We start from the raw sequence: 12,157 nt of genomic DNA, 5'->3' as shown, positions 1-12,157 counted from the left end.
AGCATTGGAGTATGGCTTAAACACTTAGGGCTAAATTATCATAACTCTTTCTTGGTCGTGTAAGAGAGGGAGAAATCTTCTCTCCCTTTCCCCCCCCACTGTGAATGTAACTCCAGGGGTGAAGGACAGGAATATGAGAAGACCCTTGTGTACTTTGCTCCATATGCAACTGCTGATACGTGGGATGAGAAAAAAACTCTCCAAGAAAACAGTGCTTTTTAGAGTTTTCATGGAAGCATATACCGGAAAGATGCAACTCCAAACAAGTATTTGCACCATTTAATATAAAATTGCATCTGTACAACAAGCACTGTGTAATTAGGTAAAAGAGGCAGCTCCAAAAAAAATTCATAATAGCTAAATAAAACTAGTGCTCAAAGACAATCTCTGTGAGAAGAACCTATACAAATAGTGATTGTAACTACTCCAGAGTTCACACAAGGAAAATTACCCCATGGTCAGTTACAATTTCTATTAAAAAGAGAACATTAAAAACCACAAGGGCATTGGTCTCATGGATTTCCTTTCCCATCTGAAGTTTTCATTTTAAAAATCTGTGCTGGTCAAATCAATCACAGATGCAGTAACTGAGCTCTTGTACCTGAAACTATTTCAGATATCCAAGTATCCAGCCAAGAGCTGAACCTGCAAGAATGAACTCTTGTAAATGATGCTTCTTCCAGAACAAAAAGGCTACCAGGTATGAAAATAACATTTACAGTTCAGAGCAGTAGAGTATTTACCATCCTATCACACTTTCACACGATGGGCATCTCTGGCCCAGAGTCAGCAACACCAGTCTCGATTCCCAGCTCCCTAGGAGGAAGGGCTGTGGTGTGGCCATCCACTGAAATTTCCTAGATAAATCAAAATGCACAAATAATGTCCTCTTCTGCCAGATCCCACCTCAGCAAGCAGGCATGACATTGTCAGGGCACAAATCAAGGATCCAAACTGTAGGGCACATCATGGGCTTCACCTATGTCTTATTATAAGCATAGTATCTATCTGTCTCCAGCAGATCAGCAGTGTCTAGATGAACATCTAGCTAAGGTTTTAAAAGAAAATCAAACAAAACCAGTATTCTACTACTTTACATAAATTTCAGAGTACTAGTTAGGCCCCTTAAGGAACATACTAAATTTGCACAGAATTCTTAATCCCTGGAAAATAAACAGGAAGGAACTGTTAGCTTTGACTTATTTAAATGCATGTCAATAAAGAAAAAAAAAAAAAAGAAGAAAAGATCGTACCTCACACAGCCACAAGCGTTTAATCATCAAAGCAAAATTATCCAGTTTGATTGATGTCTCTTTTGATACTCCTAAAGGAAAATAATTTTATATTTTAAAAATACAATCAGTTTACAGAAAAAACACATAAAAGCTTACCTACTTCTGAACAGTAAATAAGAACATAATCAATTACCACAGCATTGCTTCAAAGCATCAAAAATCTTGACTATGTAACAGGGACTATTCTAAATTCAATAAGATTTGGGAAAGTGCATGGCAGGGGTCTTGTGATGAAATCCAGTCATATTGCACTTATATAAAGTATCAGCCTTTTTGCTGTAATGAAGTCATTTTGGTTTGCAACTGGAGTTCGTTAGGATTGTCTCATTAATGGAAAAAAAATCCAACCCAATCCATCCCTCTTCTGTATCTCCCAAACCTCTAAATGCATTGATTTTTCTTGGAATGAAGTTATATTGATGCCTGAAGTGGCTACCTAAAAACAGAGACTAGACAAGAATAAGGGAATAAGGTTGATATTTACTTGAAGCGCCTTCAAAGGTGCACCCTGGGAGCCACAGGCTGTTGCCAAGATGGACCCCAAGATGGACAACAGGTCACAAGTTCTTTACACTTTTATAAGTTTGGTTCATTTGCATATCAGGGTTAATTATCCAATTAAAGCTTCAGTTAATGATGTCATTTCCCCAAGCTTGCCTCCCCTTTAGAGGCTTTTGGTTTATACTTTTTGGGCCTAGGACAGTCTGGGTGTCCTTGGAGAGCAGGCCTGGAGAGGCTTTGTTATCTCTACCTAGCACGAGAGAACAGCAGTTAAGAGGCTACAAGAAACTTCAGAGTTACACAGTAGGCAGCACAGGATTTGAAAAATATGAAAGCTAAAACCTAAGGCATCAATATCTCCTTATAAAGGCAAGCCTAGATAGATTATATTGAAATAAATTAGTTTCACTTTTTCAAACATTATAGCACAGTTTTGCTATGGCCCACTCAGATAATCTTGCTTAGGAAAAGGCCAGGGAGCAAGCAAACATTCATTTGGAGAGGGGACATGAAGGTTTGCAGGAGTGCAGCACTACAGGCATAGCCCTGTGGCAGAGGAAGCCAGCAGGACCATGCACCAGGGAGCCTGCTCTGCCAGCAGCCACAACTCTGCAACACAGAATGCCCAGCAGCCAGGCAGAACTTCTGGGCACTTGAATATCTACTCAGACACATTTGTGGGCGTACTCAAAGACTAGCTTGAGCTAAGGAATTTGATCAGAAAGTCAAGTTCAAATGGAGTAGCTCAGAGCAGTTAACTTTAAACCTCAGCTGTAAAAGAGACTCGCACTTCACTGGAAAAACCCAAGTAATCGACATTTCTACACCTATATGAATTTCTGTTCTCCATCCAGTCTGATCCTTTTTATTTTCACCCTGAAAATGTGCAAGAAATAAGGTAAATGAAAAAATATTTAAGAATTTCTGCAACACATTAACTAGAAATTTGCTCACATAAATGGACTTTTCAGTTGCTGGCACAAACTTACCACTGTGATGCCCATCACATGAACACAGACCTGCTCTGGGACCTAGAGAACACCCTGGTTCTCAAGATGCTAAATAGTGACAGGGCTATGGATGAGCAGAGAAAAATGCTTTTCAATATTCTCTGTATGGAATGTATTCACGAAAGATCAAATCCAAATGGAATTAAACCCAGTTGGATCTACAGTTGATTCATTTCATTGAGCATTTCAAATTAAAGATTTCTGTTTGGAACACATGGACTGTGTTGGTTAATTTTGTTATATTTCTGATGGCAGATGCTATGGGACCCTACAGATTTCTAGGACACAGTTTGTATTTTAATATGTGCTTGCACAATGCCTAACATTCCTTGGCAAATAAGCTAGCAACATTCTCACGTAAAATTAGGCAAGGTCTTGTTTGTTACATGCTTTTAAAAAAGTTTCTATATTTGGATCATGATTTACATTTTCACTGAAATGCTCTGGCTTTCTACATGTGATTGAAACAGGAGGAGCTATGCGAAAATATTTTGAAACAAGGAAGAGAAAAATGACATTACAGGATAATTTTCTTGTGCAAATGTATTATAAGAAGTTTGCTGAGAGACATTCTAGCCTCTAGTTTTAAAGACCTGGCAGAAGAAAACTCATCCAGTGGAAGAAACCAGTGTTGAGATCTTGCCCACATCAATTATCAAACAGAAGCCAACATACACAATTGAAGTAATTAGAAAAAGAATTTTCAATATCTCAAAAATAAAAGAGTTGATCTTCTGCAACCTAGACTGTCAGTGATTCAAAATGAAATAAATTACCTTATCTGCTAAAGGGAACAATAACTGCTGATTTGCTCTCCAGGAGTAATGAATTTTTTTTCTTTCCTACTAGTGCTCTTCTCTGCAGGCTAAAGACAAATTTCAGACCTTGTGTTAAAACCTGAACAAAGCCCAGTGAAGGAAGACATTTCAATGGGCTGTGGAAACAAGACCCAAATTTGATGCAAAACCACCAAACCTAACAGCCCTGGATCTGAGGAGGCTAACAGAGACCACTCGAGAAGTAAACTGATAGAGAAACCATAAAAGATACCTCTGTGGATTCATACATTTTATCTTTTCTTAACCGGATTCTAATCAATTATTTGGGAAAACAACTGAGAATGTCCTGAGTATTAAACAGGTTTACTGATCCAATGCTGCTAGAGTTTTCTTAGTCACTAGACAAGCTCTGTAACCATCCTGCTAATCCAGTCCTCTCTGTATAATAATGTACAACCCCCACCCCAAAACAAACTGGTTTTAAACCACTTCCTATTCAAAGTATCTCTATTTCCTGTAATATGTATGCACATAACTAAACTATTGACTTCAACATGCAACAGCTGAATAAAGCATATTCTTAATTATAGCAGAATTTGAGTGATATTAAAATATTATTATTTTGATGCTTCTGTCAAAGTTCTATCAACACTTTCCTGAGATATAGCAGCAGCTGTATTTTTATATTTTTATTATCTGGACAAAAAAAGCAGTCTCCATACAAAAGTTTCTGATTAAAATTCTGTGTTAAAGAGAGTGTGCCTTTTAAGATCAGATGCAGGAAAAGTCCATGGAAAAGTTTATCTCTAAGGCACAAAAACCCCATTAAATAAATTAAATTATTTACTGTTGAGATTTTTTTCCTCTTTTTTAAACTGACTTTCTAGCATCACAGAAAATACACTATAAAAAGAGAAAATGTCAGGCTTTTTTAAGATTCTCAGGAGGGGCATCAAAAGTTTAAGCACCCAACATTATTAATCCCTTGTGAAATTCAGATTTCAGGTGCATGCACTTCTTTCTAATGCATATGAAGCTCAATCTAAACATGCCAGTAATAAATAGAACAAGTACCACTGATTTTCATCTGTACTAGTCACCTTGCTAGGACTGGCAACATTCTTGTACCTCTTTCAGACATTTTTCTTAAGCAATCATTTAATGTCTTGGACACAGAGATGTGAAGATCAACCCACCCACCCACCGACAGGTACACACACAGGTATGCAGAAAGAAAAACTAATCTTTATTAAAAAATTTGTAGGATCCTCTCTGTTTTTGCCTTGTGTGCTCCCACTACTTCAGGGTGGATCACAGGAGCCAAACTACCTCCTGCTGGTTTTTACAACTGAGGTTTCTCAGTCCTTTATAGGCACTGTTTGACCCCTTTCCAGCTGGCTCTGATAATCAAATACGAGCAGCCAAGTCCAGCTCTAGCTCCCTGCTCCCCTAACAATTGCTCTAGGATTGAAAGGAGTAGACCACCCTGTTAAATGTCCTACGATTAAACCAGCAAAATACTTAATAGAAAATTCTGTTCACTTTATTATTTCTTACAAGACAAAAGGAAGAGAAAGAGCAGAGAGGAACCTTTTGTGAATGTGATCAGCTTTTACTCAATTGAAAGTCCATGTTTGGAAATAATTTGTTGAACTATGAGCTTTTGCAGACATGCAGCAATTTAAAGTTAAGCAGATATTTCAGATGCACTTCACTAGATTAGTTTCATCAGTGGAATACTCCACATATGAAGTGTTAGTTTTCGTAGCTCTTTTATTAATGGGCTCATAGACACTTGAAATGAAGAAATGTTCCATCCAAATTTCTTTATTCTTCCTTGTTTAAATTTTTCTTTCACTCTATGATTATTATGTCTTATATACAATATATGACTGAAAGTTCTTAGTGGTAGGTAAGAGAGAATTCCATCAGCTCACATTGTCTGTCTGAACTACTGAGCTTGAGACCAGACAGATGAGACTGGAAGGAGAGACAATTTTCTGAGAGCAAATGAGGATGTCCATACCTGTACCACAAGCTGAGAGAAGTTCTCTGGGTTGATGGAAGAAAAAGATGAGAAGAAAGATTGAGTTTGTAGCATGGACTTCTTAAAAAAGCAGAAAAATGGAGGAAAATGGAAATGTAGATGTGTCCCAGGTAACAGGAATCCCAGTGCTGACCGTGAACTAGATCTTGAGCTGGAAGCTATACTGGGCAAGAGAGAGATTTCAAACCATCTTTTTTTCCTCACTCTAAGAAAAAGTTTGGACAGGCTCATGTCACAATTATGCCTGATTTAAGTGTCCTGTCACAGTATCTCATCAAGTACACAAAGCTAAAGATGTGAATGAATACATTTTCATAAAAATATTCCTCACTGACATTAAACATCAATATTTGCATAAGCAAGGAGCCCTTAGAGGTGATGTTTGGCTTTAAACCAATGCTAGAAGTGTTTGTCACAGTCTTGAGATAAGCTGCAAGTAGATAGAAGTTATGTAAAGCATATTTTTGTCTTCTGCAGATATAAACTTTATGGCAGACATAATAATTACACGATGAGTGATAGCATTTGAGTGAAAATATTCTTAAAATGGAGAAATGGCATATTATTGTATGTATCATTTTTACTCCACAAGTCACCTGCAAAGGTGTTTTTCTGAAAATATGGCTTTTCAAAATTAGACTCACAGAAAGGCAAAGTCTCAGTTGGTGTTTGGAGGAAGTGTATGGAATTCCTGCTGGTCAGGTTTCATGGTCTCCAGTTGACATAAACACTCTCAGAAGCTATATTATGCATACTGTTTAGAACGTGCATAAAATTTTGGAAACCCACCAGCAGGAAAAGAGATGTAGAAATATTTATTTGTCTTAGAAATTATTGATGAAAATGAACACAGACATTTTCAGAACTGGCCTTATTAATGAAAGGTTTCCCTGGCTGGTACATATAAGGGCAAACACATTATTCCCAATGAAAAACAGCTTTGTAAAAGTGAAGGAGGAAACCTCATGGGTGGTCTTCTAAGAATACAAAAACCTGTTTTATGCTCTAGATACATTAAAAGAAAAAAAAATAAAGGAAGCCAATGGCTACCTTTGGGCCCCAGAGGCACAGGAGCAAGATGCCATATTTGAGTCCAAGAGGAGCTATATTCTGTCTTCCTTGGATTGGTGTGGAGAAATGCTGTGCATTTCCCAAATCTGACTCAAAGTGAATGAAACGATTCTATGAGTTTCATTCCTTGAATTCACTCAAGTGAGATTGCTATGGAGATGAGGCACAACTGAAAGTTTCTTTTATCAGCAGAGAGTCTAAATTGACTGTAATAGGCTTTGGAATATCCCTGAGCAGAGGCCTCCAATCTACTTGATATTTTGGCATTGGCAGTAGCCCAGTCTACACTTGAGCAATTTAGACTTTGCAGAATCTGTCATTCTGTGTCTAATTCATACTTTTAAAATATTTGCCTCTGCTACCTGTAAACCCTGCACTACTGTCTCTAACTACAACTTTACTATGCAGATATACCCACATTTCTGCTCTTTTTAAGATGTGATGATGATTAAATTTTCTGGTATTTGGAAAGAAAATAGAGTAATGAATAATACAGTTGTCTTGTCATTCGGGTATAAATTTTATGCCATTTCAGTACACTGTCAAATAATAAAATTTGGAAGTAGAAGAAAAAGTAAAAACCTTCTCCAATGGCATGTTACAGATTTTAAAGGGATAGAGAGTAGTTTCTAAACTTTTATCTTTGATTGGCTTGGTTTAGGTCTTTTAACTTTTTTTTTTGGTGTTATATAGACAAATCATTTATTGTGATAAATATTCTGGTTTGATCTATTTTGGTTTATGCCTTCCAAATAAAATTCCATTAAGTGGAGCAACTGCATTTCTTCCATATGCAAAATTGCTTAAGACATTTCTGATCTCCCTGTGATAAATGCTGCAGGATGAATGAAAGAGATGCAGAAGCAGATAAAATTGTAGATTAACATAACCTAATGCTATGAGGTATTTGACTTAAAGCAGAGGCAGGGCCTGAACCCATCTCTTATGCCTCCTACTCTTTTTAAGCTTCCTCCAGGCCCATCTAAATCCAGTATTGCATAAACGTCATCACATAACTTTGTCATGACTGTTGAATTACTAATTGACTACTCTGTTCTCACTAATACAAGACCTTCCCTTTCTTTATTAAGTCATCTTTCCTGCCGATAGATGTCACAGGACACGCAATTTCCTTCTGAAAAGGCCATTAAATGTGACAAATACATAAGCACATTTTGCTTCCTCCCCGAGGCAGGGATCCAGAAATTTTGCACGGGAGTCTCTTGCATCATTCTCCCTGCCAGCCAGTTTTCAGGTCCAGCCAGCACCAGTAGCATAAACTGACTTGGTGAGATATACCTTTGAAAGTGATTCATTACAGCTGTAAATAAAGAACAACACTGGGAAAAGATTTTAAGTTCTTCACTGAGTGGGTTTGTTTTTTGTAATTCAGTGAAATATTCTGCTATCATGCCATGTTATTTCCTGCACTGCAGAGATGGTAACTGGTGTTCAGTAAAAGAAGTTTCAACCCACATTAATGACCTTGATCTAAAATTAAGTCAACTAGGACTGCAGGCCATTGGGAAACACTGAATCTTCAATTACTTATTAATTTACACTTGAATATAGTGGAAATCTTGTCATTGGATTCAATGCAAGTCTCTCAAGCCCTTCTATTCTAACTCAAGCAATACTGTATTTACAATCAAATACACCAGATTAAAAAAACCTACAAAGTCTTACTTCTTTAAAAACAGTCTATATCTCTAATAAAAATAAAAAGAAAACTCCTTGTAATAGTTCAGCAGCTTACTTTGGCTTAGGGAGGTGGTCTCCATTAAATTGCAGTCCTGATAATATCCATGTTGTCTTTAATATGTCTGATAATTTTATTGGAAATTTTATCAAAGAAACATGAAGATGCAACTCTTTCTAGCCCTTTGAAATGTCCTACTCAAACTAAGGAGTATTAAAAGTATAGAAGAATAATGAAAATATCTTGCCCTATTTCCATACACTAATCTTTTGAATAGAAATAAAAAGAGACTTGATTTCCTTGACACTTAATTCAGAATTATAATTATGCTTTTAGGAAAAAGCTTGTTCCTTCTTTTGAAATAAAACAGGTTGAATCATTTCTGTGTTCAAGAACAACTCTGAGCTTCTATAGAGAAGAGACTGATAAGGATTTCTATAATGACTGCTAAGAAACTACATCTCATAGATGTAAAATAACAGCTCTTAGCTTAGTGAAAAAGAAAACATGGGGAAAAAAAAAATCTATGCTTCATTGTAGAGCAGAATATCCTCTTACAGGGAGGATTTTTTTTTTTTTTTAAAACAGTTTATTCTTTGGTTGTGTTCTGTCATAAGTCAGACAGACAGATGTGTGCCTTAGTCACGCATCAAGGTTGATTACCCTTTCTTGAAGTTTATGTAACACAGGCTAAGGATTACTCTTTTTTATTGTAACTTTTTTCATTTTTTAGTAGAGAAAATGTAATATTCTGTGCATTTTTCTTTGTAACAGCACATCTGTACAATAAAAACAATATTTACATCATGCTATTTTCTGCTCTTATGAAGAAAAATCTAATCATAGCTGGGTCTGCTTGTTCTCCTTCTAAGAACATATTTTGGGGGAAGTCCTCATATGGGCTAAGATAATGATAAAAAATTTTCATTGTGTATTCTGCTACCCACATGTCTATACTTTGAAAAATTATTTGATCAACGAAATCTTGGAATGTATGTATAGATGAAAGTATCTGGAGAATAGATGTTTACCAATTTAATAATTAAGACCTAGTAAATTCCTGCAGCCTTAAGGATTTTTAAATGTCAGGGTGTGTATGATGTTTTTTGACTTCATTGAACTAGGTCAGCCTGAACAAGAAGTGGGATTCTTTCTCAATATAGTTCCTTACCAAAGAAAATTCTGTGAAGAGGGTATATACATCAGGGAGAGTGATCTGACCTCAGCTATTATAACCAGTCATAGCTGGCATCAAGAAGAGATCAACATGAGGTTACTCAGTATTTCTATTAGATAGCGTTCAGATTTGACATTAATCATGGATATAAAGCAAATGTTGACTGTGCTTTGGAGTTCAAGCTCCCTTCATTACTTGCCTGTTCCAATGAACTTACAGAAACAAGGTTGTTATATTGCACAAAGGAAGGAGCACATGGCTGAGACAATTGAAATCTAAGATTTGTCTGAGGAACTCACAGTGAAATGATCCATCAATGTTTTGAAAGTTATCAAATTAAGTTTAGTTCCTTAAAAATGAAAAGTAAAGTGAACATCTAATTCATCATTGAAATAGCAGCATATTCTGTGATTTCTGGAGGTGATACGGTTCTCTTAGACAATCTCATGACAAATGCTTTGTATTACTAGCATCACCATAAAATTTTCTCCTCTTTCCACAGAAAAGGACAAAATGATAGGAGATGTGAATTTGCTTGTGAAAATTTTAGAATGCATTGCATTTGGTAAAGAAGAGCAATTCTTCTATCAATCCAAGAATACTTGAAAAGTTAATAAAATGTGACTCAAGGTATTTCTGTCCTGTCATAATACATTTCACAAAGTAGCATATCCTGGCTCATTGGTATCTCTATGGAAAAAAATAACACTAATGTCTTAGTTGCAGTTATCTTAGAAATTTATTGGTGTGTCACAAACTATGTTTAGTCCTCATATTTTCTTCTCCCAGTCAGAAGAGAAATAGGAAAGCTATTTCAACAGTTTGTGAGTTTTTTCTTAGTAAATATAAAAAAGCCAGTAGGCAAAAAAACTTGCAGAAAAAGTAAGGTTTTCTTAATTGTCCTTTGCTCCCCTCCCCCCACAGTGGTACATTTTTCCATATAGCTGTGATGTTTATGTTCATTCTGACTCATATTGGAAGGAAAGGAGGTGCTAATATCCATGATCAAATCAGTTCATAAATTTACTTCACTGCCTTGTCACACCATCAACACTTGTTTTTCCACTGAATTTGTTTCTCATTATTTCCTCTCTTCTACCTCACCCATGAGTGGTTTAAAACCAATTGAAAAACATTTGCAAAAACATCCCCATGCAAAGAAGCATTTTAAAAGTAAGTTGGCTTACCTTGTGACAATTCTCCTCCAAAATGGGAGAGTTTCGTGCTTTTCTTGAGCAAGAAACTCTCCTCTGAGGCTCTTCTCTTTCTCTGCCTGTCCTACACTGTGGCTTTAACCTCTGCCATCATTATAATTTCCCTAACCAAGGACTATGATGTCACAACATTTTCATGTTATGATGGACCTCTTTGGGTTCTGGATATAATTACTACTTCTCTGGATGTAGCTATGCAGTTGTCAAAGAAAAAGAGATAATATAAAAATAAGGGAGCAAACTACACTTCCTGATTCTCGGCCTATTTTTTCCTTATGTTGATGTTGTTTGAATTCCAAAGTCTCTGGTACCTTAACCACTAACACATGGAAGCATTTTGCTATCTGAAGGAATCAGGAAACAAACAGGTGATTGAGTTATTTCACTTATCCCTACTGAAACCTCTTATTGGTTGAAACACAAGAAGAACCGGTATATCTACCACATCTCATTCTACTGCCTAGTCATTTTCTTTTCCTGCTCAGCTGAAATTGAATATTAAAATTAACTATAGTGTAGGTCTAAGTGACAATGCAGAGCATATAATATCTCTTTTTCTGCTCTTCTTTGTGCTAATGAATACTTACCTGGATAAATGACTTTTGGCTCTGCAAGGTCAATGAAAATGGTCTGGCCATAGGAGCTCCACTCAAAGAAATATTTGTATTGCAAGTTTTGCCTTTGGAAGGAAGCCAGACAATCTGCTATTTTGGATTTTAAAAGACAGATTTCAAAAGCTAATTTCATCTCAGCTGGGGGTGAGGTCTCCCAAAAGATGAATCCTAAAGAAATCAGCTTCTCAGTCTGCTAAGAAAAATATCAGAGACAAACGATCAAGGCTGAAATCAAAGCTCCGCTCAGGTCAGGAGATTTTAACCAAGAGTAACACTTCCTCACTGAATGCCACAGACATTTATTTTCCCTGCTGGAGTTCTCCACATCTTCCCCAAAAGCCATAGATGAGATGACACTAAGTTCAAGCAGCTGCGCAAACTGCAATGCTAACAGTGCTTAATCCTTACTGACGTGCCCTGGCAATGAAAACATGTCTGAGGGCAGCCCTGTTTTAGATAATCTTATGCTCTGTCTTTCCCTCTCTGCCCATGCTAAGAACAACACAGCTAAATGTAGAATATTCTCTCTCTCTCTCACTCCAAAAAGGAAAAACATCTCTGTGCACCTTACCCTGCAATAAACAGAGTCCAGCCTTGACAGTTGCCTGTGGATTAGGTCTGAGTGTATTCAGAGAGTGGATGTGCCCTGTGTGGCACAGAGAGCTGACGAAATCATCACCAGCAACCTGGAAAGGAAGGTCAGACATTTGGTCTTCTCAGAGCCCCATGAAATGATCTCAGTTTACTTGA

General features: G+C 36.8%; 1 long non-coding RNA gene across 3 annotated transcripts; it reads right to left on the bottom strand.

Moving 5' to 3' along the window:
* Positions 1 to 257: 257 nt before the first annotated feature.
* On the bottom strand, positions 258 to 11,094 carry LOC138104569 (uncharacterized). 3 transcript variants are annotated; one of them, XR_011148116.1, is made up of 4 exons: positions 10,767 to 11,094; positions 1,254 to 1,324; positions 744 to 857; positions 258 to 645 (listed from the first exon to the last, which is right to left on the bottom strand). It is a non-coding gene; the product is annotated as an uncharacterized lncRNA (long non-coding RNA). The 3 variants fall into 3 exon arrangements; XR_011148115.1 differs by having other exon boundaries at positions 258 to 1,163; XR_011148114.1 differs by having other exon boundaries at positions 258 to 857.
* Positions 11,095 to 12,157: the final 1,063 nt, after the last annotated feature.

Source organism: Aphelocoma coerulescens, chromosome 1A, assembly GCF_041296385.1.
Source record: "Aphelocoma coerulescens isolate FSJ_1873_10779 chromosome 1A, UR_Acoe_1.0, whole genome shotgun sequence".
Lineage (NCBI taxonomy): Eukaryota > Metazoa > Chordata > Aves > Passeriformes > Corvidae > Aphelocoma > Aphelocoma coerulescens.
The sequence above is the reverse complement of the archived record's forward strand: the minus strand, read 5'-3'. Positions and strand labels throughout refer to the sequence as shown.